Raw genomic sequence first — 27,809 nt, forward strand, 5'->3', positions numbered from 1 at the left:
AAAAGGAAATATTCTCTATCTGTATTTCCAAGTGCTATCATGAAGTGTTTTCTGAACAGCTGCAATAACTAAACTATAATCCTCCTAAATGTTGTCTGCATTGAAATCTGAATAATGATATATCTAATAATTAACATACTTAGACAGCACTTTTCAACACAAAGCTAAAAGAAATCTGTGAAGTCAAAAAGAAGCCAATTGTGAAGAAGACATTTCTTAAGTCCTATTAATGCTTGGCGAAGGGGGCCTGGTGAAGACTGTCAAAGACACTCTTTTCACAAGATTCAAACCACTATGAATAAAATGCTCCCTTCTGGTTTTAGAACTATAAAAGATGTTCTTTCAAAAACAATATTCAGCAGAATATTTCCCTTCAATTAATTAATGACTTTCTTGCTTTCTCTGTTTGGCATTGATGTATTTGCAGGTCATTTTGAAAATAAAATGCTACAAGAAAATAAATACAAAGCATTTTAAATTACTAAGAGTCCCACTTGATAAAATAATCTGATTAAATAAATTATTTTCTTCCTAAATTTCCAACCATGTTTGAAATAAGAAATTTATTTTCTAATTCCTACACACTGTAGGAAAAATGAGACTAACATGATTAAAATCAAACTCATAAAATACGAAAAACAATATGAGTATGTGCCTATCAGGAAAAAAATGACAACCTATCTTCAGGGAAATGTCTCCTCTGGATCTAGTATACTAATTACAATATCAAGATTTCTGTTACCAGAAATAATGGATATAGAATTTTCAAATTATTTATCTCATATTTCCAAATTGATTATTCTGCTACTTTTCAATGACCAGTGTAAATAATCATGAAATACTTTTTTCTTTAATAGGTCAGCAGATGTCTTCAGTTTACTACACTTTGGCTTTTTTTTTTTTGCTTAATCATCAGATTGTTTTCCTGATTTACCCAATCTGCAGACTTTGCAGTAATGGCATTTAGTTATTTATTCATTTAAGAGACATCAACTTAGTCACTTATATGCACCAGATTGTTCCATTTCCTAAGAGAGTCATGCTGTGGCTAAAATTTGCAAACTATTCAACAGGAGGACTAAAGTAGGGCACCCAACCTGGACTGGAGTGGAAATCAAGGAAGGCTTTATAGGAAGATGGCAACTACATGGAATCTCTAAAGGCCTGTAGGAGTCAGCCAGTTGAAGAAGGGGATTGAGTGCAAAGTCATAGTGCAAAGCCACAGTGTCCACAGTGCAGCAGGCTTTATGTTCTTGGATTTCAACACAGCCTAGTATAGGTGATGCAAATAAAGCAGTTAAAACTTCATCACAGAGGTCAGGCCGTGGATGGCTTACATTTGGCAAATTAGGAAGACAAATTAATCCTGATAGCAACAGGGAGCTGTTGAAGTATCTTAGAGGTAATGCTATAATAAGATTTGTTTTGTGCAAATTACTTTAGCTGGTGTGGAGAATGGAGTCAATGGCCAAAGATGTAAACTTATAAAGTAGTGTCTATTTGTCCCCTCCAGTAAACTGTAAACTTCTGAGAGCAAGATCTCACTGTTAAAGTACCTGATGTTCACCGAATAGCCAACAGAAGACACGAATGAAGGCACAGATGAGAAACAGACAGTATAGAGAGACTGAATGAAAAAATTCTTGGAACAATCAAGACAGGAAATCACACGGACATAAATTCAGGCTAGCAGCAATAGGAATGGAGAAAAGTGAACAAAAATGAAGGATATTGATGGGGTAGACTCAACAGATGGATAGCTTGTTTCATGAAGATTTAGAAACCAGAAGGAGACACAAGTTTGGAGTGAAGTTGAGGACTCCTGTTTTGTACACTTTGATTTGAAAGCCCCCATAGACTTCAATGTCAAGATCTCCAGCAGACAACAGGATATATCTGGAGCTCCAACAAGAGGTCAGTGATAGAGGAGTCTTCAGTAAATTGGGGGTTATAAAAATGGTAGAAATGAATGAGTTATCTTATATAGAAAGAGTTTACAGAGTAAACACAGTCAAAAGCAATGTAGAGACCTCCAGAGAATATCATTTTAAGGGCTAGGTAATGAAAGAGGTACTCATGAAGCTCTGCCTCTAATCTATGAAAATAGTGTATAATGGACAACCAAACCCTTGAAATCAAGGACTTCAGGAATACATAAGGGTAAAAGCAAAAATGAATTAATCTAGTGCTATTCCTTCAGGATGGAGAGGTGATACGACTTTTCCAGAGTAACCAACTCTGAGAACTTGCAAAGTAGTAGTTGCTAATAACCAGTATCTCAGTTTCTTACTCCATGCAATTTGGAGGTAAGAAGAAATGAACTCTGATATTCCTTATAGCAGTATTATTTTATGATTCTAATTAAGTTCCGTTGCTCGTTCATTCGGGACAAGTACACAAACCAGAGAGCAGACTTCACCTTTTCAAACAACAGGGCCAAGAAAACGAGAGAATAAATGAGCCTGAAATTTCAGAATCTTACTGCCATGCTGAACAAATGGGGAAATACAGCTTGTTCATTTCTACTCAGTGATGCTAATGATTCCGTTAAATTGACTTCTTTGAAGGAAAATTACTGTTAATAACCTTAATTTCCTCCTAGTCTCTTCTCCCAGGTACTGACATTTTAAATAAAATATTTTTTATAAAATATTAAAAGCAAAGGAATTATATCTATCTTAGGAATCCAACTCCATGTCGAGAGACTTTATGAATCACTTCTGTCTGTCCTATCTATAAGCCCACATTTTTGGTTAATCAGATAAACATATAACATTTCCCATTCTACGCATTTCCCAAGAAGCATAAAGCAAAATCCATTCCAAAGGGAACTAAAAAAAAATTATTTAATGTTACTCTAAGGCCCACCACAAATTATACTGATAGCAGCCATGTGGTATTGTAGAAGATTCCCAATTTCAATTTCAATTTAATCAATGTAGATGCAGTTTTATTTTCTTTGTCCACAAAACCAGACCATAAGCTTTCTACCCTGGACTGACTGCTCAACCTTGCAAACCTCTGTTCTGGAGGGCAAGTGGGTGGGGGTCTGAAACTGGCCTTCCCAGACCATTCACCTACTTTTTCCACCCTCATCCTCCTCTCTCCTGCCCTCTGGTTTCTGTCTGGGTTCGGCTAATGGAAGGCACCAGCCAACATTTAGGAGACAGGCAGAGAGTGAGGAAGGTATATATATTCCCCTCTGTCTCCCTGGAGGGATGACAGGGTCTCTCTAGAAAGGGATACAGCTCTTGCCAGCCTTTCTTGCCCCTTCCTTAGAGTAGGACTAACTCCCTGTCACTGCTGGGTCTTTGTTTAGCACTCACCCTGATTGTGTTCCCTACACCTGCCCACATCTTCCAAAGGGTCCCTTTAACAAGCCCTCTTCAAAGGACTTGGCATACACATGCCATCTGCTCCCTAGCAGGGCCCTGAATGATACACGTTGAAAGAGTGACCAGGTGGTGCCCTCCACTGTGCTTTCACAGACATTATCAAAGGAAATTGTCTGTAAACTGTGAAACACTATAACATTTCCATGAGCAAAACCTAGCACAGACTTTCTTGAATATGCAAGGTTTCAATGCCAAGGAAATATGACTGTCCCACCATATTTCTACAATTCACAGTGTGTTGTAAAAATAAACATGCAGAAGGCATACAATCAGAATCTGAATGTCACTGCCAACCGAACCAGAATTTTTCTTAAAAAATGAATATCTGGAGAAACAGATGAAAGGACTAAATCCATCTTTGGGAAATAGAAACAGTATTTAACTTTCCTGTCATTTATCTAATCAAGACTCACTAACCCTGACTGAGTCTCAGTCTTTTAAGGAATGTTGTAAAATTCCAAATAATTCACTTCATATTATTGATAACAATTACAGTTATCAAAGTAGTAGTCCCTTCTGAAAATAGGAATTAATCAATGACCGAGATTTCCTGTAATATTTCTCCCAATATCTCTTTAAAAGAGAACATGATGTAGCGGCCAGGCATGGTGGCTCACACCTATAATCCCAGCACTTCAGGAGGCTGAGGTGGGCGGATCAGTTGAGCTCAGGAGTTCGAGACCAGCGTGGCCAACCAACATGATGAAACCCCATCTCTACTGAAAATGCAAAATTTAGCCGGGCTTGGTGGTGCACACCTGTAATCCCAGCTACTCGGGAGGCTGAGGCAGAAGAATCACTTGAACCAGGGAAGCAGAGGTTGCAGTGAGCTGAGATCGCACCACTGCACGCCAGCCTGGGCAACAGAGTGAGACTCCACCTCAAAAAAAAAAAAAAAAAAAAAAAGAAAGGGAAGGGAAGGGAAAGGGAAAAGAAAAGAAAAGAAAAGGTGTAGTTTCTAATTTATATAGTCCATTATCTACATATCATTTCTAAAAAACATGGCCAGGCCAGGCACAGTGGCTCACACCTGTAATCCCAACACTTTGGAAGGCTGAGGTAGAAGGACTGCTTGAGCCTAGGAGTTCAACACCAGCCTGGACAACATAGCAAGACCCTGTCTCTACAAAAACAGAAAAAAATAGCCAGGTGTGGTAGTGTGCACTTGTGGTCCCATCTACTTGAGAGGCTGAGGCAGGAAAATCACTTGAACCCAGGAAGTTGAGGCTGCAGTGAGCCACAATGGCACCACTACACTCTAGCCTGAGTGACGGAGCAAGACCCTTTGTGCACATGTGTGAGAAAATAAAATACAATATAAAAAAATAAGAGTCATGGACATTAAATTCAGGTATCCATTAAATAAAACTATTAAATAGCATTATCTCCTAATCTTCTCATTCTTTTTTAACTAAAAAGTAAAAGAGATTCTTAAATAATGATTATTTGAAAATCTAAAGCTACAAACACACCTGGATAGGATTTTTTAGCAATGAAATTAATTTTCTCAGGCCAGTATTAACATCTGATCTGTCTGTGTTGGCTGTGGACCACCTCACTTCTCTAACCATAGATTAAAGGGTGCTTATGGACATTTTCCTGCTGGGAAGGGTCTAGAGTTTCACAGCTCACCAGATTGATCAGAAAATAGATTTTCAACTCTCTGATTTACAAGGTATGTCTTTCTTAAAGAGTTTTTACATTAGCCCCTTAACTGATCAATTCGTTTTGATTAAGAATTGCATTTTCAAGGGATTTTAAGGACATAGTCTATTTCTAAAATCACTTCCTGGTATGCCATATACAAGTGAAATCTAACTGAATTAGTAAGGCAAAGTAACAATATGGGACATGATGCAATTAGAGGCTATGTTCAGCTGCATCATCAGAGGTTCCACAAATTTCATGGAGACCTTTTTAAAGGCAATTCATCAGTGCTCTGTCAAAATTTGAAGTGGGCATAGGCTTTCGACCAAATAGTTCCATTTCTAGAAATTTAGCTACAAAAAAATTTTCTCACACATGTGCACACAGACCTATGAACAAAGATCTTGAATCTTTCAGTGTGCAATAGTGTCAACAGAAGAATGGTTAAATAAAGTACAGTACATCCATACTACCAAATTTTATGCAATGTTAGAAAGAACAAGATAACTAACATATTGACATGGAAAGCTCTCCATGATATACAGTTAAGTGGACAAAAGCAAGTGAGTCACAGAAAAAAATGTATACAATATGATCCAGTTTATATAATAAGAAAATGACATGTATATATACTTATATATGTAAATGTACAGAAAAAAGGAGGGAAAGAGGCTATCTAAACTATTGCCAATGACTATATCAGGGAATGGGTGTACGTGGAAAAGGGTACTTTGCATTTTGCTTCCATATTTCTGCATCATCACTTCAATTGGAACATACTAATGTATTACTTACATCATTTTAAAAAAACAATGAAAACAAAAAAATTATAAGAAATCCCAGAGAGGGCTTTGATGATTTGTCCAATAATAGTATCTTGGCAGATACGAGAGAAACACATCCCAAAGCAACTGCATTTTCATTTGATCCAGTGTGGTCTCTCATTTAAAAGCACCAAGGAAAATGAGGGCTGTTAAGCGGACTGCACCTTGAAACACTAGCCTGCAGAAACAGATCTGTATTCCATATTCCAGGACAAATATAGCTACTACCAAATAGCAGGGGGGACATCTTGTGACTGGTTAGAGCTCACATCAGTGAGGCAGGCAAGAGAACCTCTGTGTCTCCATAAATGAAGTCACCCTATTTCTCTACACTTGGGTGTTCTTATTTATTTATTTGTTTGTTTGTTTATTTATTTATTTATTTATTGAGACAGAGTCTCACTCTATCACCCAGTTCTGAAGTGCAGTTGTGTGATCTCGGCTCACTGCAGCCTCTGCCTCCGAGGTTCGAGCAATTCTCCTGCCTCAGCCTCCCGAGTAGCTGGGATTACAGGCGCCTGCCACCACACCTGCCTAATTTGTGTATTTTTAGTAGAGACAGGGTTTTGCCATGTTGGCCAGGCTAGTCTCAAACTCCTGACTTCAAGTGATCCACCCTTCTCGGCCTCCCAAAGTGATGGGATTACAGGCGTGAGCCATCACACCCAGCCAGGTGTTCTTATTTTAAAGGAGCATCATGAAACAGGAGAAAAAACCATGTCCTTTCCCCCTCAACTTTGTAATTTGCCAACAGCTTGAAAAAATGGGGTACAGGGAAAGAACAAACAAGCAGAAATTCAGAATCTGAAATCTATGTACACTGGAAATAAATGACCATAACAACCATTATAAGAAATTTTACAGCCAAAAAAATTAAAGGGCAAAACAAAAACTACTGACATTTTCTGGTACACGGTGTTTCCAAGCACTTACAGGTAACAAAAGGCTCAACATGGGAGCTCCTGGGTCCAACCACAAACGTGCTTTGTTTGGCCACACCATGGGCTGACAGGTTTGTTTTTCATGTTAATTATTTCCAAACATTTTAAAATGAAAAGACTCCAAATAAATCTGGATTTCATGCTTCTCTTGAAAATGTAGAGGCATTGATAATCCTGAGCCCTAGGCCCACCTGGCAGAAACCTGTCAGACCCGAGTGGTAGCTGCCCCATGGGAAGGGGCACAATTGGGCCCCTGGATGGGCGCAAGCCTCACCGCTCCCTAAGGTCTCTGACACCTGGTCAGCCACACTTGGGCCTTTCACTTACCTGGCCCTTGGAGGAATCAGAGTATACAACACCCTCACTAAAACCATGAGGAACTTCACCAGGTAAAAACTGGTCTTCCAGAAAACTAAAGGCCATTTAGGCTACCACAAAGTAGCATTTAGCACTCTCCCTATCACAGATTTCTGGCATGCAACTGCACAAACAGAAGTACCTAGAATTAGATAAGAATGCACAGTTTTATCCTCAACTTCTTATTCCAATTCCATATTCACAGCAGGATTACTAGAAGCTTTTGTCATATCTCAGCCTAGTCACTTATAATTATCACAAAACTTGTTACGGTAACTAGTCTTTCTGCAGCATGCACCAGCTTAATGACAGGTAATACACAGGATGGTGTTAGTAGCTGGAGTTCGGATGTCAGCCTACCTGACTTTCAGTCTCAATTCTAACTTTAACATCCTGGGATGATTAACTTAACGTCTCCTAACCTCAGTTTCCCCAAATATAAACTGGAGATGCTATGAGGACACACCCAAAAAGGCTGTCAGAAGGATTAAATAAAGTGGCACATTTTAAGTGCTCAACAAATGTCTGTTGTTTTATTTTGTTGTTGTTATTATAATACTATGTAAAGCAGAGAAGTTGAGTACTCTCAGAGAAACTCCATGGAAAGACAAGAGCTATGATGACTGCCCCTGAACACCAGAGACCCCTAATTCTTCTAGTGGAGGTCTTTCTCCCTCCAGGCCTAAATGGCTTATATGTTTTGTTTTGTTTTGTTTTGTTTTGTTTTAGAAAAAAAAAAAAAAGCCTAGCTGGGTGACAGATACCCTGGGGACAGCATCTGGCTCACTGAATTATATTCCGAAACACCAAAGTCACAGAATTTTGAAGCTATTACGACTGAGTTAATATTAGGTCCCTCTGTCCAAATGCAGTCACTGGGCTTGGCAAGTTCAAAGGAAGATCTGGTACTTCATGGTGGTCCTGTGGGATGACTGAAACTTTCTGTACTTGCAGTAGTGGCAGAGTAAGTGTCCCTTGTAAGTTTTATAGGAATTTTCTCAGGCTGTTTGTATGGATAAGGTCAATGCCATCTACCCCTATAAAGGAGAACAAGATGAGAGCCATAATACTAGTAGTACCATTAGGATAAGGGGCACTAGCACTTGTTAAACATGCTTTAATTGTTCAGGAGCGTAAGAAAGGCAGTGTATCTTAAAGGAATGATTTTCCTGGCCCAAGGGTGTTTCCATAGCTACAGGTGGAATTTCCCAAACCTGGGCATACCCAAAGATCCTGGGATCCTTTGCAGCTGTAGGAGCAGCAGTAACAGTATGCTGCATCATTCACAGTGCAGCACCAAGCACTTTTGCCCCATAGGGCTATTCTCCTCATTTTACAGATAGGGCAACTGAGGTTCAGAGTGGATGCCGAGGGTCACACAGCTAAAAGAGGGCATCTGTCAGCATTCAAGCTAAAACAGGGCATTTGTCAGGAAATCAGTGCCTGATTCCAATGCCTGAAGGTCTTGGCAACCACTGCTCAACGCAAACCCACAGTGAAAACACCCACCCAGCCAGGGGCCTCTGGGAGGAAGCATTTCTTGAGGAAACATCATCTTCACCTTGTGTGGGTCATGAATGCCCTTTGCAATATGGTAAACCTTAAAGACCTTTCTCAGCATGATATTTTCATTTTATTATTATCTTTTTAATAGAGTCTCACTCTGTCACCCAGGCTGGAGTGCACTGATGCGATCATAGCTTACTATAACCTTGAACTCTTGGGCTCAAGCGATCCTCCTGCCTCAGCCTTCCAAGTAGTTAGGATTTACAGACATGTACACCACACTCGGTTAATTTTTTTATCAGTTTTTTTAATATAAATTGATCTTACTGTGTTACCTAGGCTGGTCTCAAACTCCTGGCCCCAAGTAATCCACCTACCTCAGCCTTCCAAAGTGCTAGGATTAGAGATGCGAGCCAGCATGCCTGGCCCAGCATAATATGTTTAAATATATAAAATTAAATACTTAAAAGTACAATGGAAATCAATCTCACTGAAATATAATTATCAAAATAACTTTTTAAAGGGATATGTGAAGTAATACATGTGTTTCTCTTCAACCCACTAAATGCCAAGATCTAGTAGTAGCTCTAACACCTGCCCCAATTGTCACTTGGAAGTCAGTGAATATAAAGATGTAATTCATTTGCCACCTACATTCGTGAACCCACCAAACGGCATCCTTAGCCCTAAAATGAAGAACTCCTGTTCTGGAGAAGAAAGGGAGATATCAAATGTAAAATCAGGGGTCTGTGGTCTCTTCTCCCTGGATGAGCTGCTTACAATTAATTACTTCAAGTTGCTTTTTTCTTCCTGTTTCTAAGGAAATGGCTACTTCAATTCACTCATGTCTGGAAGCCAAAGACATGCTTTAATTGTTCAGGAGGACAAGAAGGGCAATGTATCTTAAAGCAATGATTTGCCTGGCCCAAGGGTATTTCCATAGCTAGAGGTGGAATTTCCCAGCCCTAGGCACACCAACAGATCCTGTGAACTTTGAAGGAGACTCCTAGGAAAGGGGAGAAGATAACACTATCTTATGGTCACATTGTGTGTGACATTCTCATTGAAGGTTTCATAAGTAGTGAGTAAGAGAGGTGTTCAGAGAAAAACCTTCTGGTTTATGTCTGTTTCAACTATTTTGATTTAATAAAGGAAAGGAAAAGTAGAAAAAGTTCATGCAGGGAAAATAAAGACTCTGCTGGTCATTCATTCCCTGGAACATAAGGATCTCCTAGCTGAGATTTGAAAGGTATAGCATTATTACTTTCATCTCCTAGAGAAACTTGGGTTAACGCCTTCAGCATAGAAAAGCATCCAAAGGCGTGAGCTTCCACCCAGATTCTTTCCACCCTTCCACCCAGACAAAGGGGTTTGGGAGTGGTTGTTGCAATGAAGTGAAGTGGGCCTTACAAATAAAAGTTATTCCAGGGTGATATTTTCAAAGCAAGCTTAATTCCAACCAAGACAATGCAAACGTCACACTCATCCACTCGGTAATGCATAATCACCCAGGTCTGCCTCCACTGGCAAGGAAGTAAACTCATTTTTATATTTGGTTAGCTAAAGAATCACAGCCTAGGAACATGTAAAACCTTTATATCATTCTAAGGCATAACTAGATAAACAATATTACAATTTGAGAAAGTATTTCTACTTTAAAGGGTGAGACTTTATCAAAAGCAAAACTATTAAACAAACAGATACTAAGGAATAGAAGAAAGAGCTACACAAGGTTATTCATTTCCCCAATATGAGAGAGAAATAGGAAAATGTGGAATGGACAGCACTGAGAATTAAGCAGTGTCCTTGCAAACACAGTTAACATCTGAAAACCAATAGCAAAACCACAGTAAGTCACTGCTGCCACCCGCCAGTGATGAAAAGCTGTATTTATTTCCCAATAGGCAGATAAGTCTCCTTGACAGACACTAACATGGCCTACACATTCATATATTACGAGGTGAAAAGCAACTATTTTAAAAACTTCAATCTGGACATAAAATACCAACTGTGATCAATAAAACGTCCCCATTAGTCCTTGACCTAATTTTGCACATCAAATACAGAAGTTCTTGATTTTACAGGGACTCACTGTGGAAGACAGTTTATTAAAAGACCTGGGCCATTGGTGCTAATCAACATGCTGTTTCACCCTTACTTTATAAGAGATCACAAACAATAATTTAGTCACAGCCTGCTAAATAATTTTAAGTTTCAAAGAAAATTTATACTTCCCCAAGAATAGTTGAGTTCACTATTAAGTGTGCAGAACATGAGAAATCCAAAATCTTTCTTACATTACCTAAGTGCTCTAATCCGAAAAGATAAAATTTACTCTCAAGATTTCAAAATAAAAAATCAAACTCAGCTAATTACTAAATTGTTTTAATAATCTGCAAAATGTTTTCATTAATTCTGTTATTTGAGTTTGCCAGCTGCATCTAAAAAACTGGGGATGAAAATTCAGACACTGAACTCAGAAGCTAATTTCATTTATATTGTTACACCCTTTCACAAATTAGTATGCTAATGTGATCGCAAGGAAAGCAGCACAGCAGCCCTGAAGCTCACTTTCACCTCAGTTTTACTTAGAGGGTGGGGTAAAGATGAATATCAGGCAAGCATTTCAATTCTTAATAAATCAAACCCCAAAATCAAGTTAGTGGTATCTTAGGAAAATACCATGTTCATTGAAATTGCCAAATATAACTGTCCCATGTTGCCAAAGTCAGCAGTATACATTAATCTAAAGTCAGTTGTGTATAATCTTGGGAAAGGCAAACTAGCTGTGCTATGGGCACTGAATGGACTTTGCTGTGGTTGAAATATTTCAGAGGTGATACAGATTTTTAAAATCTTTTTCTGCAAAAGGTTTTTGATAACCTGTAACACTTTTTCAACTACCATATTTCTTTATCTTATAAGGCAAAAACACACCGCCTCACGATTCCAGGACATGTAAGCAGTTTAACATCACTCACATTTTCAGGCATACAAATATAAAACTTCCAATAGAGTATTTTAGAACAAAGCTTTCTGCGTGGGTATGCATTTGCAAAATAAAGGTAGAATTATTCCGACAGATTTAAATGTGCACCCAGTGATCAAATGGAGTCAGAAATTCTGTTTTGACAGTTACTTGTAGAACAGCATTTTCAATAGCGATTAATTCAAAGCTGGGTAGTAATATCATCAAAACTAAGTTCTGATTGTTGAGTAATAATATAGTTGGAAAGAAGTGTAGTCCATAAGCTAATACATGGTACCTTTAGCTATGTTACAATATGTCACATTCAAAAGGTTACTCGTCTGGCAGCAAGTCTTATGTTCATAAAAGTGCCAATAAAAATGTTTTGCCATTTCAAAAAGTGATTTTTTATGAAAACAGGTGATCTCCAAAGATGGCAATCATTTATTAAACTACTACAGTTCAAAAGGAAGATGATATAATAGATCAATACACCAGCTGAGAATCATGCAAGAGTGTCCTACGAAAAACAGCATTCTGGATTACATAACACAGATAGTGAGGGATTACACCTCGTGCCCCTGCTGAGCTAGACTTTTGATCTTCTGTATGATTCTATAACTGAGGCCACCCAAATTTGAAGAGTATAAAATATGAGGGTCTCCGTTCAACCACACATTTCTGAAAACAGCAGTCTTGAAAACAATAAAAGAATAAAGTTAAAATTTTACCCCACCACACACACACCTACACACACACAATTTTTCTATACTGAAGAGCACAACTGTTCAGATACTTTCTTAACCTCCTTGGAGCCTCCCCAGGTAAAGTCACCAGTTGCTTTTCCTGGTCATGTTTACATTATAAATCTGATTTCTCTCTAAAGGGGAAATTCAATATCAGTTTTAAATGATATATAGCTGCCTATGTTTGAATGTCACTATTGCCAGACAAAAAGAATTATTAAGCAGCTATCTCCACATATATATAACTTAAATATATAGACCACTACATATCACATATATGGTAAAAAGAAAAAAAAAAGACCTTTCCTGAATATTCTAGTCAAAATTAAATTTCAAATACATGTTTTAGAACAATAGCTAAAATCACTACAGAAGTTAAGAGGAAAAAAGTTAGAAGAGTAGGGTCATCTTTCAGACATATCCATATTTATGGAAACTATAGTGGGGCAGTTGTGTTTCTCTCTAGGAAAATGCTAGTTTTATGATTCTAGATAAAGTTGCACTTAAACACACTTGGAAATTAGAGAATTCCATATTTCCATACTTCGATTCAGTACCATGAATACGAAGTCTACACTCAGAAGTATTGTACTATACAGAGTCTAACCGGTTAAAGCAAAAGCAACTTTAAAATTCTGAAAATAAGGATTTCCTTCACTAATAGGCTTTTAGGAGGCCCGAACCCTGCTCCCAATGAGTGCTAAGCCTGTCAGTGTTGTTTTAAGTGGAAACGGTCAATCATTTCTATGATTTCCCCAGAAGAGGCGAGAAGATCCACACGCATACACATTTACATGCGTTGCACGGTGCCAACTATTTCCAACCAAAATAATCATACACACGTCGAGCCGAGCTATTTCTAGCCCAGAAGAGGGTGAAGGTCTGGAGAGAGTCTGAGGAAACCCAGCAGGCGATGACTACAGGGGAAGGGGGATGGCGTCTGGGTCCCCTGCCTCCCGCGCGCACAGGGCGCCTCGCAACCGGCACCTGCACGGGGTCCCCGCTGGGCATCCGGGTGCGCGCGCGCGCGTCCGGGACGCACCCGCGGAAAGCAAACAAGCCCTGCAGGCCAGGGCGGGCGGGAGCATCCTCGGGCGGGACCCGAAATGCCTTTTCCTACCTGTCACTTTGCCTGGAGCTGCTGCCGGGGATGCGGTGACGGCCGCTGCCTGGAGACCCAGTGTGTACGCGCGTGTGTGTGCGCGCGCGTGTGTGCGGATGCGTGTGTCTGTGTGTGTGAGATCTTGTTAGCGGTGCAGCTCACTTACTGCTCCCGGCGCCACCACCCCCTCCCCGCCATAAAGAGCCGCCGCCAAGCCCCCTCCCGGCGCACCCCAGTCCCGCCCTCCCTCCTGCCTCCGCCCCCCCTCCTCGGCCTCCCAGTCTTCCCGCCTCCCCGCCTCCCCACCGCGCGGTCCTTACCTCAGCTGAGGGCGGGGGTCTCCGCTGTGGCTCCCCAGCGAGCCCACGGGACAGCGCCGACCCGCCTGCCCACCGCCGGGCCCTGCGCGTCCCCGGCTCCGGGCCCCGCCGCCCCTCCGCGGCCCGCCGCTCCCTCCTCCCCTGCCCCCGAGCCTCCCTCCTCTTTCTCGCCTCCCGGCTCCAGAGCCCGAGCTGTCGCCTCGCAGCCCCAACCTGCCCAGGCTACGGAGCATGCCCAGTGCGGCGCGCCCGGGCTGGGCTGGGGGTGGGCAGGGGCCGGGCCGGCCGCCCAGTTGCCGCGAGCCCGCGGGGCGAGGAGGGGGCGCCTACTGGGTCGGGGGCTCAGCCTCGCGGGCCGGGGGCCGAGCAGCCGAGGCGGGTGGTGGGCAGCGCCAAGAGAAGGTGGGTGGGGCGTCCGGGGAAGCCGGCCCGCGGCGCGCTGCTCTGGGGTCTCCCTGGCGGCTCCCCGTTGCATGTGCCCCATGCCCAAGGTTCGGGGGCGCACGGGATGGCGCTGGGCGCAGAACCCGGGGAGCGAGGGGCAGGAGAGCGGCACCCTCCTCGGATTGGAGACCCGTAGCCCACCGTGGGCCGTGTGGAAGGGCTCAGGACTGGCCAGAACGGGGCCCCCAAAGCCGTTGGCTGGGTGGGGGACGTGCTTATTTGTTTATATTCGGTTTCATAAACACATACAGCGCTTACAGTGCGTCCTGCAGTGTTCTAAACGCTTTTTATTCATTTAATCCCTAAAACAATCTTCCAAAGCAAGTACTACTACCTCTTTTTATTTCGCGGGTCTTACACAGAGCCACAGAGATTAAGTGGTTCCAAAAAGTCTTCCCACAAGTGCAACCTCAGACATGCAAAACCCCCAGACTTTGGTCCCCGGGATGCTGGGGCGCTGCTCCAGCCAGTTCCTGGCTTTTCCCGGCCCTACAACGGCCCCCAGGTGCCTCCTAGTCACACTCACACCAGACCCTAATGGTGTTCAGTCTGGCATCACCCTTGTGTGGACCCTCACAACGTGCTGCTCCCGGACACCGGAGGACTCTCTCCTCCCCAGGCCACTCCGCCGCCTCCTCCGCCCGGCCGGCGGCCACCAAAACCCGGAGACGTGGCACCTGCGCATTGGGAACTGGGGCCATGCTCACAGCTGCACTAGGCATGCTCGCTCAGCCGCCTGAGCCGGTCCGGCTGGCCAGGAAGAAAGAAAGGGCCAGACAGGGTGAGAAGTGTAAGAAATGGAGGGGCAATGTGTGTGCAAACAATCGTCCAGGCTGTGATGGGCAGGGGCAGTTGTAGATGCAAAAAGGCTCTTTCCCCTGGCACATCCTGGCCATTTCCTGGCAGGGTTAAGAGATGGGGGGAATAATCATCAAAAGTTTAACCAACTGGGCATCCTTAAGCAAGGGGGGAGCTGAGGCCCCACGGACCACTTCCCAGCTCAACTACTAAACTGTAATTTTAGCTGAGCCTGGAAAAAAAGCTCCTCAGCAGCTGAAGCTGTCTGCCTGTGAAGAAGCCAAGAAAAATATCCCAGACCAAGTTTCCCTGCAAGATTGGAAAGGAAAGACAGATCCCAGGGAAAGGCTGGTGGCTCTTCACTGTCAGGGATATTAAAGATGTGGTGATTTTGGCTGGGCACAGTGGCTCACGTCTGTAATCCCAGCACTTTAGGAGGTCAAGGCGGGTGGATCATCTGAGGTCAGGAGTTCGAGACCAGCTTGGCCAATGTGGTGAAATCCCGTCTCTACTAAAAATACAAAAAAAAAAAATTAGCCGGTCGTGGTGGTGGGCGCTTGTAATCCCAGCTACTCAGGAGGCTGAGGCAGGAGAATCGCTTGAACACGGGAGGTGGAGGTTGCAGTGAGCTGAGATAGCCCCATTGCATTCCAACCCGGGCAACAAGAGCAAAACTCCGTCTCAAAAAAAAAAAAAAAAAAAAAGGGATGTGGTGATTTTGAGTGATTCCAGCATGATAAGGCAGTGTGTAATGGGCATACAAGTTGCCTGGGGATCTTGTTAAACTCCAGATTTTGATTCAGCAGATCTGGGGTGGGATCAGATATTTTGCATTTCTAACAAATTCCCACAGCATGCTGATGTTGCTGTCTTTAGATCAGATTTTTAGTTGCAAGAGGTTAGGGCAGTATTTTAGGTCTGTTCTTTATTTTATATGTATAAGAAAACCAAGGTTCAAAAAAGTTAAGCAATTTGCCCCCAGATCACATGGTCAAGAAGTAGTATCACTAGGCTCAAACCCAGTTCTCCAGGGCTTCCTGTGTATGTTCTTATATTCCCTAGGTATCACTCACAGACAGATAAGCTGAAGCTGTCATCTGTGTGTCTTGACAGTTTTTAACAATAGAACATAATATTAGTAGATAATGCACCCAAACATATTATATCAGTTAGCCTTTGGTGTGTAACAAACCACACCAACACATAGTAGCCTAAAGCAACAATTATTCATTAGCTAACAATTCTGTGAATCAGTAACTGGAGCTAAAATCAGCTGAGCAGTGTTGTTCTCCTGGGCCTACTCATGCAGCTGCAGACATGCGGAGCTTTGATCCTCATCCGGATGGCAAGGATAACAGGGTATTCCCATATGGCTTCTTCGTATGGTGAATTTCTAGTTCCCAGCAGCAAAAGAAGGAAAGCCCCAATTCAAAATAGCATTTTATACCTCTGCTTGCTAATGTGCTACTGACCAAAGCAAGCCACATGGCCATGCCCAGATTCAAAACATGGAGAAATCAATTTCAATTTTGATAAAAGGAGACGCAAAATAGAGCAGTATTTTGTTTTTAAAATCTACCACACACATCAGATTCCATAAAACTAGCCCTCTTGCCTTTGAGTTCAAAGTTGTATAGATTAAGCCTATCTTTCATTTTATATATTGGTAAACTAAGTCACAGTAATCTTTGTTGTTACCATTAAGTCTCCAATCTAATAATGTGTTTATTAAGGAATCTCAACTCAGTTAGGTATAAACATTAAATATTTTTTTCTCTAATCCTAAATTCAATCCAAATTCTAAATTCCCTTACCCTGTCTTTGATGACATATTAGATGGTCATTCATTCAACTTTTTTTTTTTTTTTGAGATAGGGTTTCGCTGTGTTGCCCAGGATGGAGTGCAGTGGCATCATCATGTCTCACTGCAGCCTCAAACCCAGGGGCTCAAGTGATCCTCCCACCTCAGCACTCCCAGTAGCTTGGACTACGAATGTGCACCACCACACTTCGCTAATTTTGTTATGTTATTTTTTTATAAAGACAGAGTCTCACTATGTTGCCCAGGCTGGTTGTGAACTCCTCGGTTCACATGATCCTCTTGCCTCAGCCTCCCAAAGTGCTTGGATTACAGGTTAGAGCCAATGGATTGAGCTCGGATTACATGTTTGTGCCTGACCCATTGAACAAATTTTTTGAAACCTTTTATGGGCTAGGCACTATTCTTTGCCCAGGATACTAAAGTAAGCAAGAGACAAAATCATTGGCCCTAAGAAACTTAGATACTACCACAGGAGATAGACAATAGCATATTAAAAATATATAACATTGGGCCTGGTGTGGTGGTTCATGCCTATAATCCCAGCACTTTGAGAGGTCAAGGTGGGCAAATCACTTGAGGTCAGGAGTTCGAGACCAGCCTGGCCAACGTGGCAAAACCCCAACTCTACCAAAAAATACAAAAATTAACTGGGCATGGTGGAGTGAGCCTGTAGTCCAGCTACTCAGGAGGCTGAGGTGGGAGAACCGCTTGAATCTGGGAAGCGGAGGCTGCAGTGAGCCAAGGTCGTGGCCACTCCAGCCTGGGCAATAGAGTAAGACCCTGTCTCAAATATATATATATATATATATAAAAAACTGAGTAGTGCTAAGTAGTGTTTTATAACTTATATACGTAAATATATATATAATATCCCCCCATATATATATATATATATAAAAATATGTAAAACATTGAGTAGTGCTAAGAACCATGGTGAAAAGAAGGCTTCCTGAGATGATGTAGAGGGGCAGCTATTTTAGATAGGGGTCAGAGATGGCCACTCTAAGGCCATTTAAGTGGAAGCTGAATGAGAGATGTTAATATCTAGAAAATAGTGTTTCCAGCAGCAAGACCAGCAAAAGCTCTCAGATGAGAATGTGCTTGGCATGTCCAAGGGACAAAAGGAGGCCAAAGTGGCAGAGCAAGACATGGAGTGAGCAGAAGTGGGGTCACAGAGGCAGCAGGGGGCCAGACCATGTAAGGTTATAGAAACGACTTTGGACTTTAGTCTAGGTGTGTCATGAACCCATTGAAAGATGTTATACAGGGTCATGACATGACTTGATTGATGGTTTAGGAAGATGTGCATTAAGAATACCTATAGGAGGGAGAGTAGAAAAATGAGCCTATTCTAAGGATACAGCAGTGGGTCCACTAGGGCAGAGTTTATCATTTTTCAGTATTAAAACTCAGACCAAGTGTATTAGTCTGTTTCATGCTGCTGATAAAGACATACCCAAGACTGGGTAATTTATAAAGGAAAGAGGTTTAATTGAGTCACATTCCACATACCTGCAGAGGCCTCACAATCATGGAGGAAGGCAAGGAAGAGCAAAGTCACATTTTGCATGGATGGTGGCAGTCAAGAGCTTGTGTAGGGGAACTCCCCCTTATAAAACCATCAGATTTCCTGAGACTTATTCACTATCACGAGAACAGTACGGCAAAGATCGATACCCATGATTCAGTTACCTCCCACCGGGTCCCTACCACAACATGTGGGAATTATGGGAACTACAATTCAAGATGAGATTTGAGTGGGGACACAGCCAGCCATATCACCAGGTTAAACCTTCACCTTCAAACTCAACTTAAATTCAGTCTTCTGTCTTCTCCCTGTCCCATTACAGGCCCTACTGGGTGCCTTAATTCTTGAAGTGGAAGGTTAGCGGCAAGGGATCTGGCCTTTAAACATTTTCCTACCCACTGCCCTTCCCCAGCCACCATCCCCAACCCTGTCATTTGCCCTTCAAGGCCTAGTTCCTCCAGCATGTTGGGCAACAAGAAGGAAGAAGAAAAGGGCCAGTGTCTCTACCTTTGACCTATAGCCATTATGGCCCTCTCTTGGTTCACTGTGGCTGCTTCTCTGCCTAGGAAATCAGGGCCACACTCTGTGTCAGGTGTGCAATGCAAAGCCATGGAGATAATAAAGGAGGCCCTTGGAGTGTCCTTCTGGAACTCCCACCCCAGGTTCTCCTTTTTTCCCAAGCTCCACAGTTCTCTTCATGGTGGTCCAGCCCAGAGCATCTCAGTGCTGGGTCTCACATACCAGGTAGGCCACCTTATTGGGTGAGGCATCTGTAAGAAAGTTAAGCTGAAGAGCCTTCTAGAGTATCCACTGGAAGCCCAGAGAAAATTGAGAAAATTGCCCATCTCAGCCAGGCTAAAGGGTTGGCCAGCAGGAAGGCAGGTAAGATGGAGCTATTTCTGCAGCAAGGAGGATGCCTAGACCAATTATGAAGACTTTCTCTAGAATGTGGATCCCTGAACACGTCCTAGTGCTCAGCTGCAGACTCTAGTTATCAATTACCTGGCAACATTGTATTATGCAAATTAACATTCACCACAGGAAAAGTCAAAGCAAACTACAAACACCACCAGTTCTTTACTTTGATTTTTATAAAGCCTTGCTTATTGTCATTATTACTTAATATGAAAGGATAATAGCGACAATAAGGACCTTTAGGTGAATAGTTTCAACCGTATTAGCAAAAGACCATGTTGTTTCTGTTTTAGAGAAAGGGCAGTACATCTCTTGTTCCCAATTAAAGTGGCACATTAATTACAGTTTTCACCTAGCTTTTTGCATGCTGTCCTTTGGAAGACAGAGATCACCACTGGCCCATTTGTCCAGTTTACCTTAATTAGAGACATATATCTTTGAAAAGTGGGCAGCACACAGACAGGACTGACATTAGCTGTCCGGACCTCAGGGTATCCTCTCCCTAACTTTGTGTCTTGTTCCCCTGCGTGCTAAGCAACTAAAACAACTTTGGTTTTCTTTGAATACCAAAGAAAATGATATTGAAGAAAATTGCCTAAGGATTAAGTTTCTGTACAATGTAATGTCTGGTGAAAAAAACAACAACACTGAACTTTCAATTAAATTAATTGTTGATCGGAGTGTAAAGGGAAAATAGAAAAGTACAAAAAAGATTAATCCTATTCCAAACTACTTGCTTAAGAATAGAATTTTGTATATATCAGCTAGGCTTAGGATATGATTAGACTGTAGATGTTCAAATAGACTGGATGATGATGAAGAAGAAGGTGATGGAGGTATTATATATATATATACACACACACCATAAAGTATACAAATCTTAAGTGGGGGCTTGAGGAGTTTTACTTATATAAATATATATGTGACCACACTTGGATCAAAACATAAATCCTTTACAGCAGTCCAGAAATTTCTTCATGTACTTTCTCAGTCAATATCCTTCATGCGCACACACATACACACCCCCCCACCACCACCACCACCACCACCACACCAAAGGTAACCACTGTTTAAACACCACAGATTTGCTTTCTCTGATTTGTGAACTTAGTATAAATGAAATCATGCAAAATGTACTCTTTTGTATCTGGTTTCTTTCACTGATCATTACATCTGTGAGATTCATTCATGTTGTAGCTTGTATCTGTAGTTTCTTCCTTTGTACTGTTGTGCAGTATATCATTGTATAATAAAATAGAAGGTATTTATACAATCTATTTTGATGGTTTAAAACATTATGAGATTTTTTTAAAGTACACATGGAAGGTTCTCAAAAGCTGGTCGTGGCCGGGCATGGTGCCTCATGCCTATAATCCCAGCACTTTGGGAGGCTGAGGCAGGCGAATTACTTGAGGTCACTTTGGGAGGCCGAGGCAGGCGAATTACTTGAGGTCAGGAGTTTAAGACCAGCCTGACCAACATAGTGAAACCTCATCTCTACTAAAAATACCAAAATTTGTTGGGCATGGTGGCACGCACCTATAATCCCTGTTACTTGGGAAACTGAGGCAGGAGAATCACTTGAACCAGGGAGGCAGAGGTTGCAGTGGCCACTGCACTCCAGCTTTGGCAACAGAACAACACTCTGTCAAAAAAAAAAAAAAGAAAGAAAGAAAGAGAGAGAAAGAGAAGAAAGGGAAGAAAGAAAGAAAAAGAAAGAAAGAAAAGAAAGAAAGAAAGAAAAAGAAAGAAAGAAAGAAAGAAAGAAAGAAAGAAAGAAAGAAAGAAAGAAAGAAAGAAAGAAAGAAAGAAAGAAAGAAAGAAAGAAAGAAAGAAAGAAAGAAAGAAAGAAAAGGAAAGAAAAGAAAAGAAAAGAGAAAGCTGATCCTGGTACTACTATACTACTTCTTTCCATATTCTCTATTCCTAGCACAATGTGATATACTAAGTGTTCAATACTGGGTTGTTCTGTGAGAATAAAGAATATTCTGTGTCATGGTAAAGTAAATTCCCAAATATTTTATTCAAAAGAACACAAATAAAATTATGACATATTTCTGGATAAAAAAGGGTTTACTCCAAATAATTCAACTGACAAATTATTTTTCTGATGCCGAAACATTAGTAATCATTCCTTTGAAATGTGAGAAATATGTGCTGTTAAATTTAAATCAGAAAGCCTCAAAACTGATATCAGCATTTAACCTACAGAATATGATTGACAAATGAGTGCACTGTTCCCACTTACCTGTTGTTTATGACAGGATTACGTAAAATGAAATGAGAGCATATGGAAAATATACCCAGTACTTAATGAGGCTGCTCAACTGCTGGCCTAATTGCATGGTTTTATGTTTCTCTCCATTCTTTAAATGTGAACAAATCAGTTTTGTAAATACAATGATTCGTTCGTACCACTTCTGTTATGCTGCAACAAGATTAGAAAAATACATTAACTTACAATATAAATATCAATTGCACACTCAACAAGACTCAATGTTCTTTTCTTTCCTTCACTGACTCCATGTGGTTGGAATCATAACAAAAGTACAATTCAGTTAAAATGATTATTCCTCTGTGCCTCAGGAAGCCCAAAATTTTCACCCACACACAAAAATAAATTTTTGACATTATTTTTTAGTCAATTTTTCCATTGTGATTAATACTGACCAAAATAATACTAATAATTTTTTTGCAGTTTTCCGCCTAGAAGTGACTTAGAGGATCAAGTGATCCAATCATTTCAACTAATTGATGAATGGTTTTTGTGTTTTGTTTTTTGTTTTTTTTGAGAGTCTCACTCTGTCGCCCAGACTGGAGTGCAGTGGCGCGATCTCCACTCACTGCAATCTCCACCTCCCAGGTTCACGCCATTCTTCTGCCTCAGCCCACCCCATCCCCTCCTCCACCCCCCGGCTCCCCCCGGCTCCCCCCCACTCCCCGAGCAGCTAGGACTACAGGCAACCGCCTGTATTTTTTGTATTTTTTAGTAGATTCGGGGTTTCACCTTGTTAGCCAGGATTGTCTTGATCTCCTGACCTCATGATCTGCCCACCTCGGCCTCCCAAAGTGCTGGTTGATGAACATTTTAAGTCTGAGAGGCTGTGTGACTTGGTCAGTTTGCATACTTAGCTGATGGGACTCCAACTTCCTTTTCAGAAATTGGACTCACGGCCGGGCGCGGTGGCTCATGCCTGTAATCCCAGCACTTTGGGAGGCCGAGGCGGGCGGATCACAAGGTCAGGAGATCGAGACCACGGTGAAACCCCGTCTCTACTAAAAATACAAAAAACTAGCCGGGCGCGGTAGTGGGCACCTGTAGTCCCAGCTACTCGGGAGGCTGAGGCAGGAGACTGGCGGGAACCCGGGAGGCGGAACTTGCAGTGAGCTGAGATCCGGCCACCGCGCTCCAGCCTGGACCACAGAGCGAGACTCCGCCTCAAAAAAAAAAAAAAAAAAAAAAAAAAAAAAGAAATTGGACTCACATCAGTTCAACAAAATCCAGAAGAAGGAAGATAAGATTAATTGAATTTTTTCAGAATTTTACGAAGCTTATATTTTAGCTCATGATCAAAGGAAATTTTTTCCTTGTATTTCATAGGTGTTTCCTCAAAGAAGTTTCTTTTCTAGACTATTAAGACTATTAAACTGAGCTGGCAGGGTGCCATGACTCATGCCTGTAATTCCAGCACTTTGGAAGACTGAGGCGGATGGATCACTTGAGGTCAGGAGTTCAAGACCAGCTTGGCCAACATGGTGAAACCTCATCTGTACTAAAAATACAAAATTAACCAAGCATGGTGGTGCATGCCTGTAATGCCAGGTACTCAAGAGGCTGACGCAGGAGAATGACTTGAACCAGGGAGGCGGAGGTTGCCAGAAAGTCCCATCTAAAATTTAGGCAGGACTACCACATCCAGTAGGTCAGGTTGTACACTGCATAAGGATACTCAACCAATGGGACAAGTGTTGGCTGAGATGCTTGCAAAGCCTTTTGCTTGGCACTGGGCTGAATCGGCCCCAAAGACATAGTACACTTTTTTATTTTGCACGTAACTGTGGTATAGGGTCTCACTCTATGGTGTGGATGTACCCACCAGGTTTACCTTATATATATAGTATTCTATTAAATGCAGCAGATTTGCAGACAAATAACTAACAGCAAAAGATTTGTGTGATGTTTATGCTTTTTCCTCCCCTTTCAAAATAATATTAATGCAACCAGAAATGAATGTGTCCATTTTGGCTGGTTCATAACGGGCTTTATTCCATCTCAACTTCATGGTAATGGCAGAAGTACCAGAGAGAAGAAGTGCCAATGCCAAGCCCATTTTACACCTCTGCTTGCATCATGTCTGCTAACATCTAGTTGCCCAAAGCAAGTCACTGGGTTGGGCCCGGTGTTTAGGTATAGGACAAAGTGACCTGCCCATAGTGGGAGGGTGCTGAGAAGGATACAGATCGAGAGAGTAGAGAATACTTGAGGTTACGACTGCCATCTACCACACGACATTATTAGGTTTCACCTTCCTTAAAGAGAAGGACTGCTTCTTATTTAAATTCTAATCTCCAGGGTTCAACATGGTGCTTGGAATATAGTGAGGTGGTAAAAAATATTTGCTGAACTAAAAATAAGTAGCCCTGCAATCTACCAGGTGGCTAGAACCAGAACCAGTGTATTTTTTTTTTTTTTTTTGGTTTTATTTTTCATTGACAAATAATAGTTGTATATATTTATGGGGTACAAGATGATGTTTCCATATTTGGCTTCTTCAGCGGCCTCACATTTTATTTCGAGTCTGTTGTTAAGTAGATTCATCTACACTATTTTATAAATATCTCTTAAATTATTCTTTCCATTCAAAATACAGCTTCTCTAACCCCTCCAGTAGGAATTAAGCCTGTTAGGCTTCCCCAAAGAACCTGGTACAGTCCTATTCCATAGCACTTGCCTCATTATTTAAGAGTTATCTGTCTTACCTCAAAGGAGTGTGAAACTCTGGAGAGTAAAATCAGGATTCTAACTTATTTTTCCCTTGCCGAAACAACCGCAGTACATATTTCACAATAGGTAGTACATGCACAAAATACAAAATTCAAAAGGCATAAAAAGGGGTATGTTTAGGAATGGCTAGAAGATTTGGAATGTTCTCAATACAAAGAAATGATACATGTTTAAGGTGACGGATATCCCAATTCCTCTGCTTTAATCATTACACATTGTATCCATGTATCAAAGTATCATATGTATCCCATAAATATGTACAACTATTACATATCAATAAAAAGGGGCTATGGTCAGGCAATGTGGCTCATACCTGTAATCCCAGCACTTTGGGAGGCCGAGGCGGGTGGATGACTTGAGGTCAGGGGTTCAAGACCAGCCTGGCCAACTTGGCGAAACCCTGTTTCTACTAAAAATACAAAAAGTAGCCAGGTGTGATGGTGGGCATCTGTAATTCCAGATACTCAGGAGGCTGAGGCAGGAGAATTGCTTGAACTGGGAGGCAGAGTTTGCAGTAAACCAAGATTGTGTCACTGCACTTCAGCCTGGGCTCCATCTCAAAAAAACAGGCGGGTGGTGGAGTGGGGGGAAATACAGAGAAAAAGATTGCCTTTCCGCGGGAGTTCAAGTCCTAAGAAGAAAGCATTATATTCCTGTGCCTTATTTAGCCTGCCTATGCCAGTGTATGTATACAAACTTATATACATACATTCTTTGTTCTTCTTATTCACTATTCTCCTTTTTAAAATTTTGTAAAGTATATATATGCATGTAGAGCAGCCTCTATCTTTGTAACAGCTTCATATCATTCCGTTGTAGGGATGTGCCGTGATTTATTACATCTGTACAATTCATGACTATTCCTTACTATAAGAAACAATAAAAGTAATATATTCCCACTCCCCTCTCACTCCTTTTTCTCTTTTTCATCATCCAAAACTGTAGTTGCTTACCACATAACTTGTCTCAGTGTTTATCTTTGAAGCTTTAAATATATCTTTACTTCTATTACCTGCTTTATTTGATTTATAATATCTTTGACATCTGGTTCTGAAGGTTAACAGTATATTTACATTGCTTTCCATTTTTTCCTCCTTCCTTTTCTAAATGTTACTATGTTACTCCTATGTTTTCCGGGTTTGATTGACATTTGATTTAGTCTTAGTCTTAAAATTAAATCATTTCATTGACAGTGAATGTGCTGTATTTTCTCCAGTCATCTCTTGGTTTGCTGACATTTGGCCTTTAATAATTTTTTAAAGGATTATGGAATTCATAATCCTTAATGACTGCATGCCAAGACGTCTATCTGTTCACTGCATACTTAAATGATTGCTTAACTTTGTGTAAAATCTTTGTTTTACCTTTTCTTTCCCTGAGGACTTTGTAAGCATTGCTTCTAGCATACAATGTTGCTGTGAGGGTGTCTGAGGCTGGTCTGATGGCTTTTCCCTTAAAGATTAATTTTTTAAACGAAGATTCCCAAAGGATTCTTTATCTTAAAAGTAAGATAATTTTACTATAATATTTTTACATCAATGGTAATATTTAACAGTGAAAGAATGCTTTCTCAGGTTTTAGATTCAAAGTTGTTATGACTAACATTTTCTCATATTATATTTTCTCATATTTTGAGATAAACTATATGTGCCTTAGATTGCCTTTGTTAGTCTTCCATATATCATTTCTCTCTAATCTTTCTTAACTCTTCATTCTTTTACATTATATTTTGCTCACTTTTCTTAATCCTATCTTCCATGTCTGCTACTGTGTTTTTCAGCACAGATCTTTTTTTTCTTTGTACTTCTCACTGGAGTCTTTATTTTTGTGATTTTATTTTTCTCTCCCATTTTCCCCCTACCTATTCTAACTAGTACTCTGGTTATATCTCACGTCATCTTCTCTGAAGTTTCCTGGTGAAACAGATTTGCAATTCTCTTTCCAGCCCACAAAAAGGCAGCTTCAGGACTATTCCCAAACCAAGGTCTCTTTCCTCCACTCTGCTGCATTGAGAGACAGCTTCCTACAAATAATGATGTCTGTGTAAATCTTCATCAGCCCCGACTCTTTGGTAGAAAATCTGGTCTAGGGTAGCTCTCACTACTAGCTGATAATCTTCCTTTCTGTTGTTTAAAACAATCATGTGTAAATTACATTTCAAAATTTTTAAAATATCCCCAAAAGGAGGCTGTGTGCTTTGGAGAATTGTACCCTACCGTCTCAGTCTTAAATCTACTTCAATGGGGTGTCTTGTTTCAGCATCTGCCTATATTCCTAGTTGATCATCATTGAATGTTTCTCCCCTTACTTACGTATTTGTTAAGGGTCAGGTAGTTGCGTTTTTTTTCTCATTTTCTTTTGTTTTAGTGTGCTTTGCAAGACGGAAAGGAAATATTCTTTACTAGGAAATTTTAAAATCAGAAAAGCATAGCAATAATTTCTATCTTCCAGCTCATTTGTCTTCTTATAATTTCTAAGGTCTAGTATGATAGGTACTTAATTAAATTGCTAAAAGGAAAACAAAGAAGGAAAGTGTGTTAGTTTTCTATTGTTGCTCTAACAAATTACTTATAAACTTAGTGGCTCAAAGCAACACACATTCATTGTCTCAGTTCTGTAGGTTAGAAGATCAAAATGAGTCTCACTGGATAAAATAAAGGTGCCAGCACAGCTGTGTTTCCTTCCAGACTCTCTAGAGGAGAATCTGCTCCCTTGCATTTTCCAACCTGTAGAACCACCCATACTCCTTAGCTCATGGCTCCCTTCCTCCATCTTCAATGCAGCAATGCTGGTGGCAGGTCAAACACTTTCCACATGCCGTCGCTCTGACTTTCTTTTCTTCTTCCCTTTCTATTTTTAAGTCAAAATATATCCAATCCACCTACATAATCCAGGATAATCTCCAATATCTCAAAATCCTTAATTTAATCATGTCTGCAAAGTCTATGTTGCCATGTAAGGAAATCTATTTATAGGTTCTGAGGATTAGGACATGGACATCTTGGGGGAAGAGAGCATTGTTCTGTGACAGAGGAAGGAAGGAATTGAAGGAAAAAGTAAGTTAGTCGTTCTTATGCAAATTTAATTCTACACTGCAATAGGAGGGTTCTATTTGGCATTGATAGAGGCTGTAAAGTTTCACAGTACTCAAATATTTGGTCTATCCTGAGAAAAGTAAAAATCTTACAGAGTGGGGTTGAAAATCATATTATGTCTCATATAAATATATCTCAATTAATCCTGTTTTTAGGCAGAAACTATATATTTAATATATATTATTTGAAAAGTCTGTTAACGCATTTCCTAGATGTACTGGTTACCAATATAGTAAACAGTATAAGACGGGCCTGCAGACCCTCTGGTCTGTGGCCTGTTAGGAAGTGGGCCGCCTAGTAGGAGTTTAAGTCAGTGATCATTAACCTCCTGAGCTCCACCTCCTGTCAGATCAGCTGTGGCATTAGATTCTCACAGGAGTGCAAACCCTGTTGTGA

The 27,809-nt window shown here is 41.0% G+C and overlaps 1 protein-coding gene across 9 annotated transcripts in view; it reads right to left on the bottom strand.

The window, feature by feature from the left end:
- Window positions 1-14,124, bottom strand: part of PLCB4 (phospholipase C beta 4) — a 408,833-nt gene extending 394,709 nt beyond the window's left edge. For 4 of the 9 annotated variants that reach the window (XM_008018332.3, XM_008018316.3, XM_037990702.2 and 1 more), the window contains exon 1: window positions 13,505-13,661. The gene's annotated coding sequence lies outside the window, so the exon portion shown is untranslated. Of the gene's footprint in view, window positions 1-13,504; window positions 13,662-13,806 lie in introns of those variants that run through there. The other 5 variants (XM_037990697.2, XM_037990700.2, XM_073006868.1 and 2 more) reach the window with 3 other exon arrangements.
- Between the last annotated feature and the right edge of the window lie 13,685 nt (window positions 14,125-27,809).

This window comes from Chlorocebus sabaeus, chromosome 2 (assembly GCF_047675955.1).
Source record: "Chlorocebus sabaeus isolate Y175 chromosome 2, mChlSab1.0.hap1, whole genome shotgun sequence".
Lineage (NCBI taxonomy): Eukaryota > Metazoa > Chordata > Mammalia > Primates > Cercopithecidae > Chlorocebus > Chlorocebus sabaeus.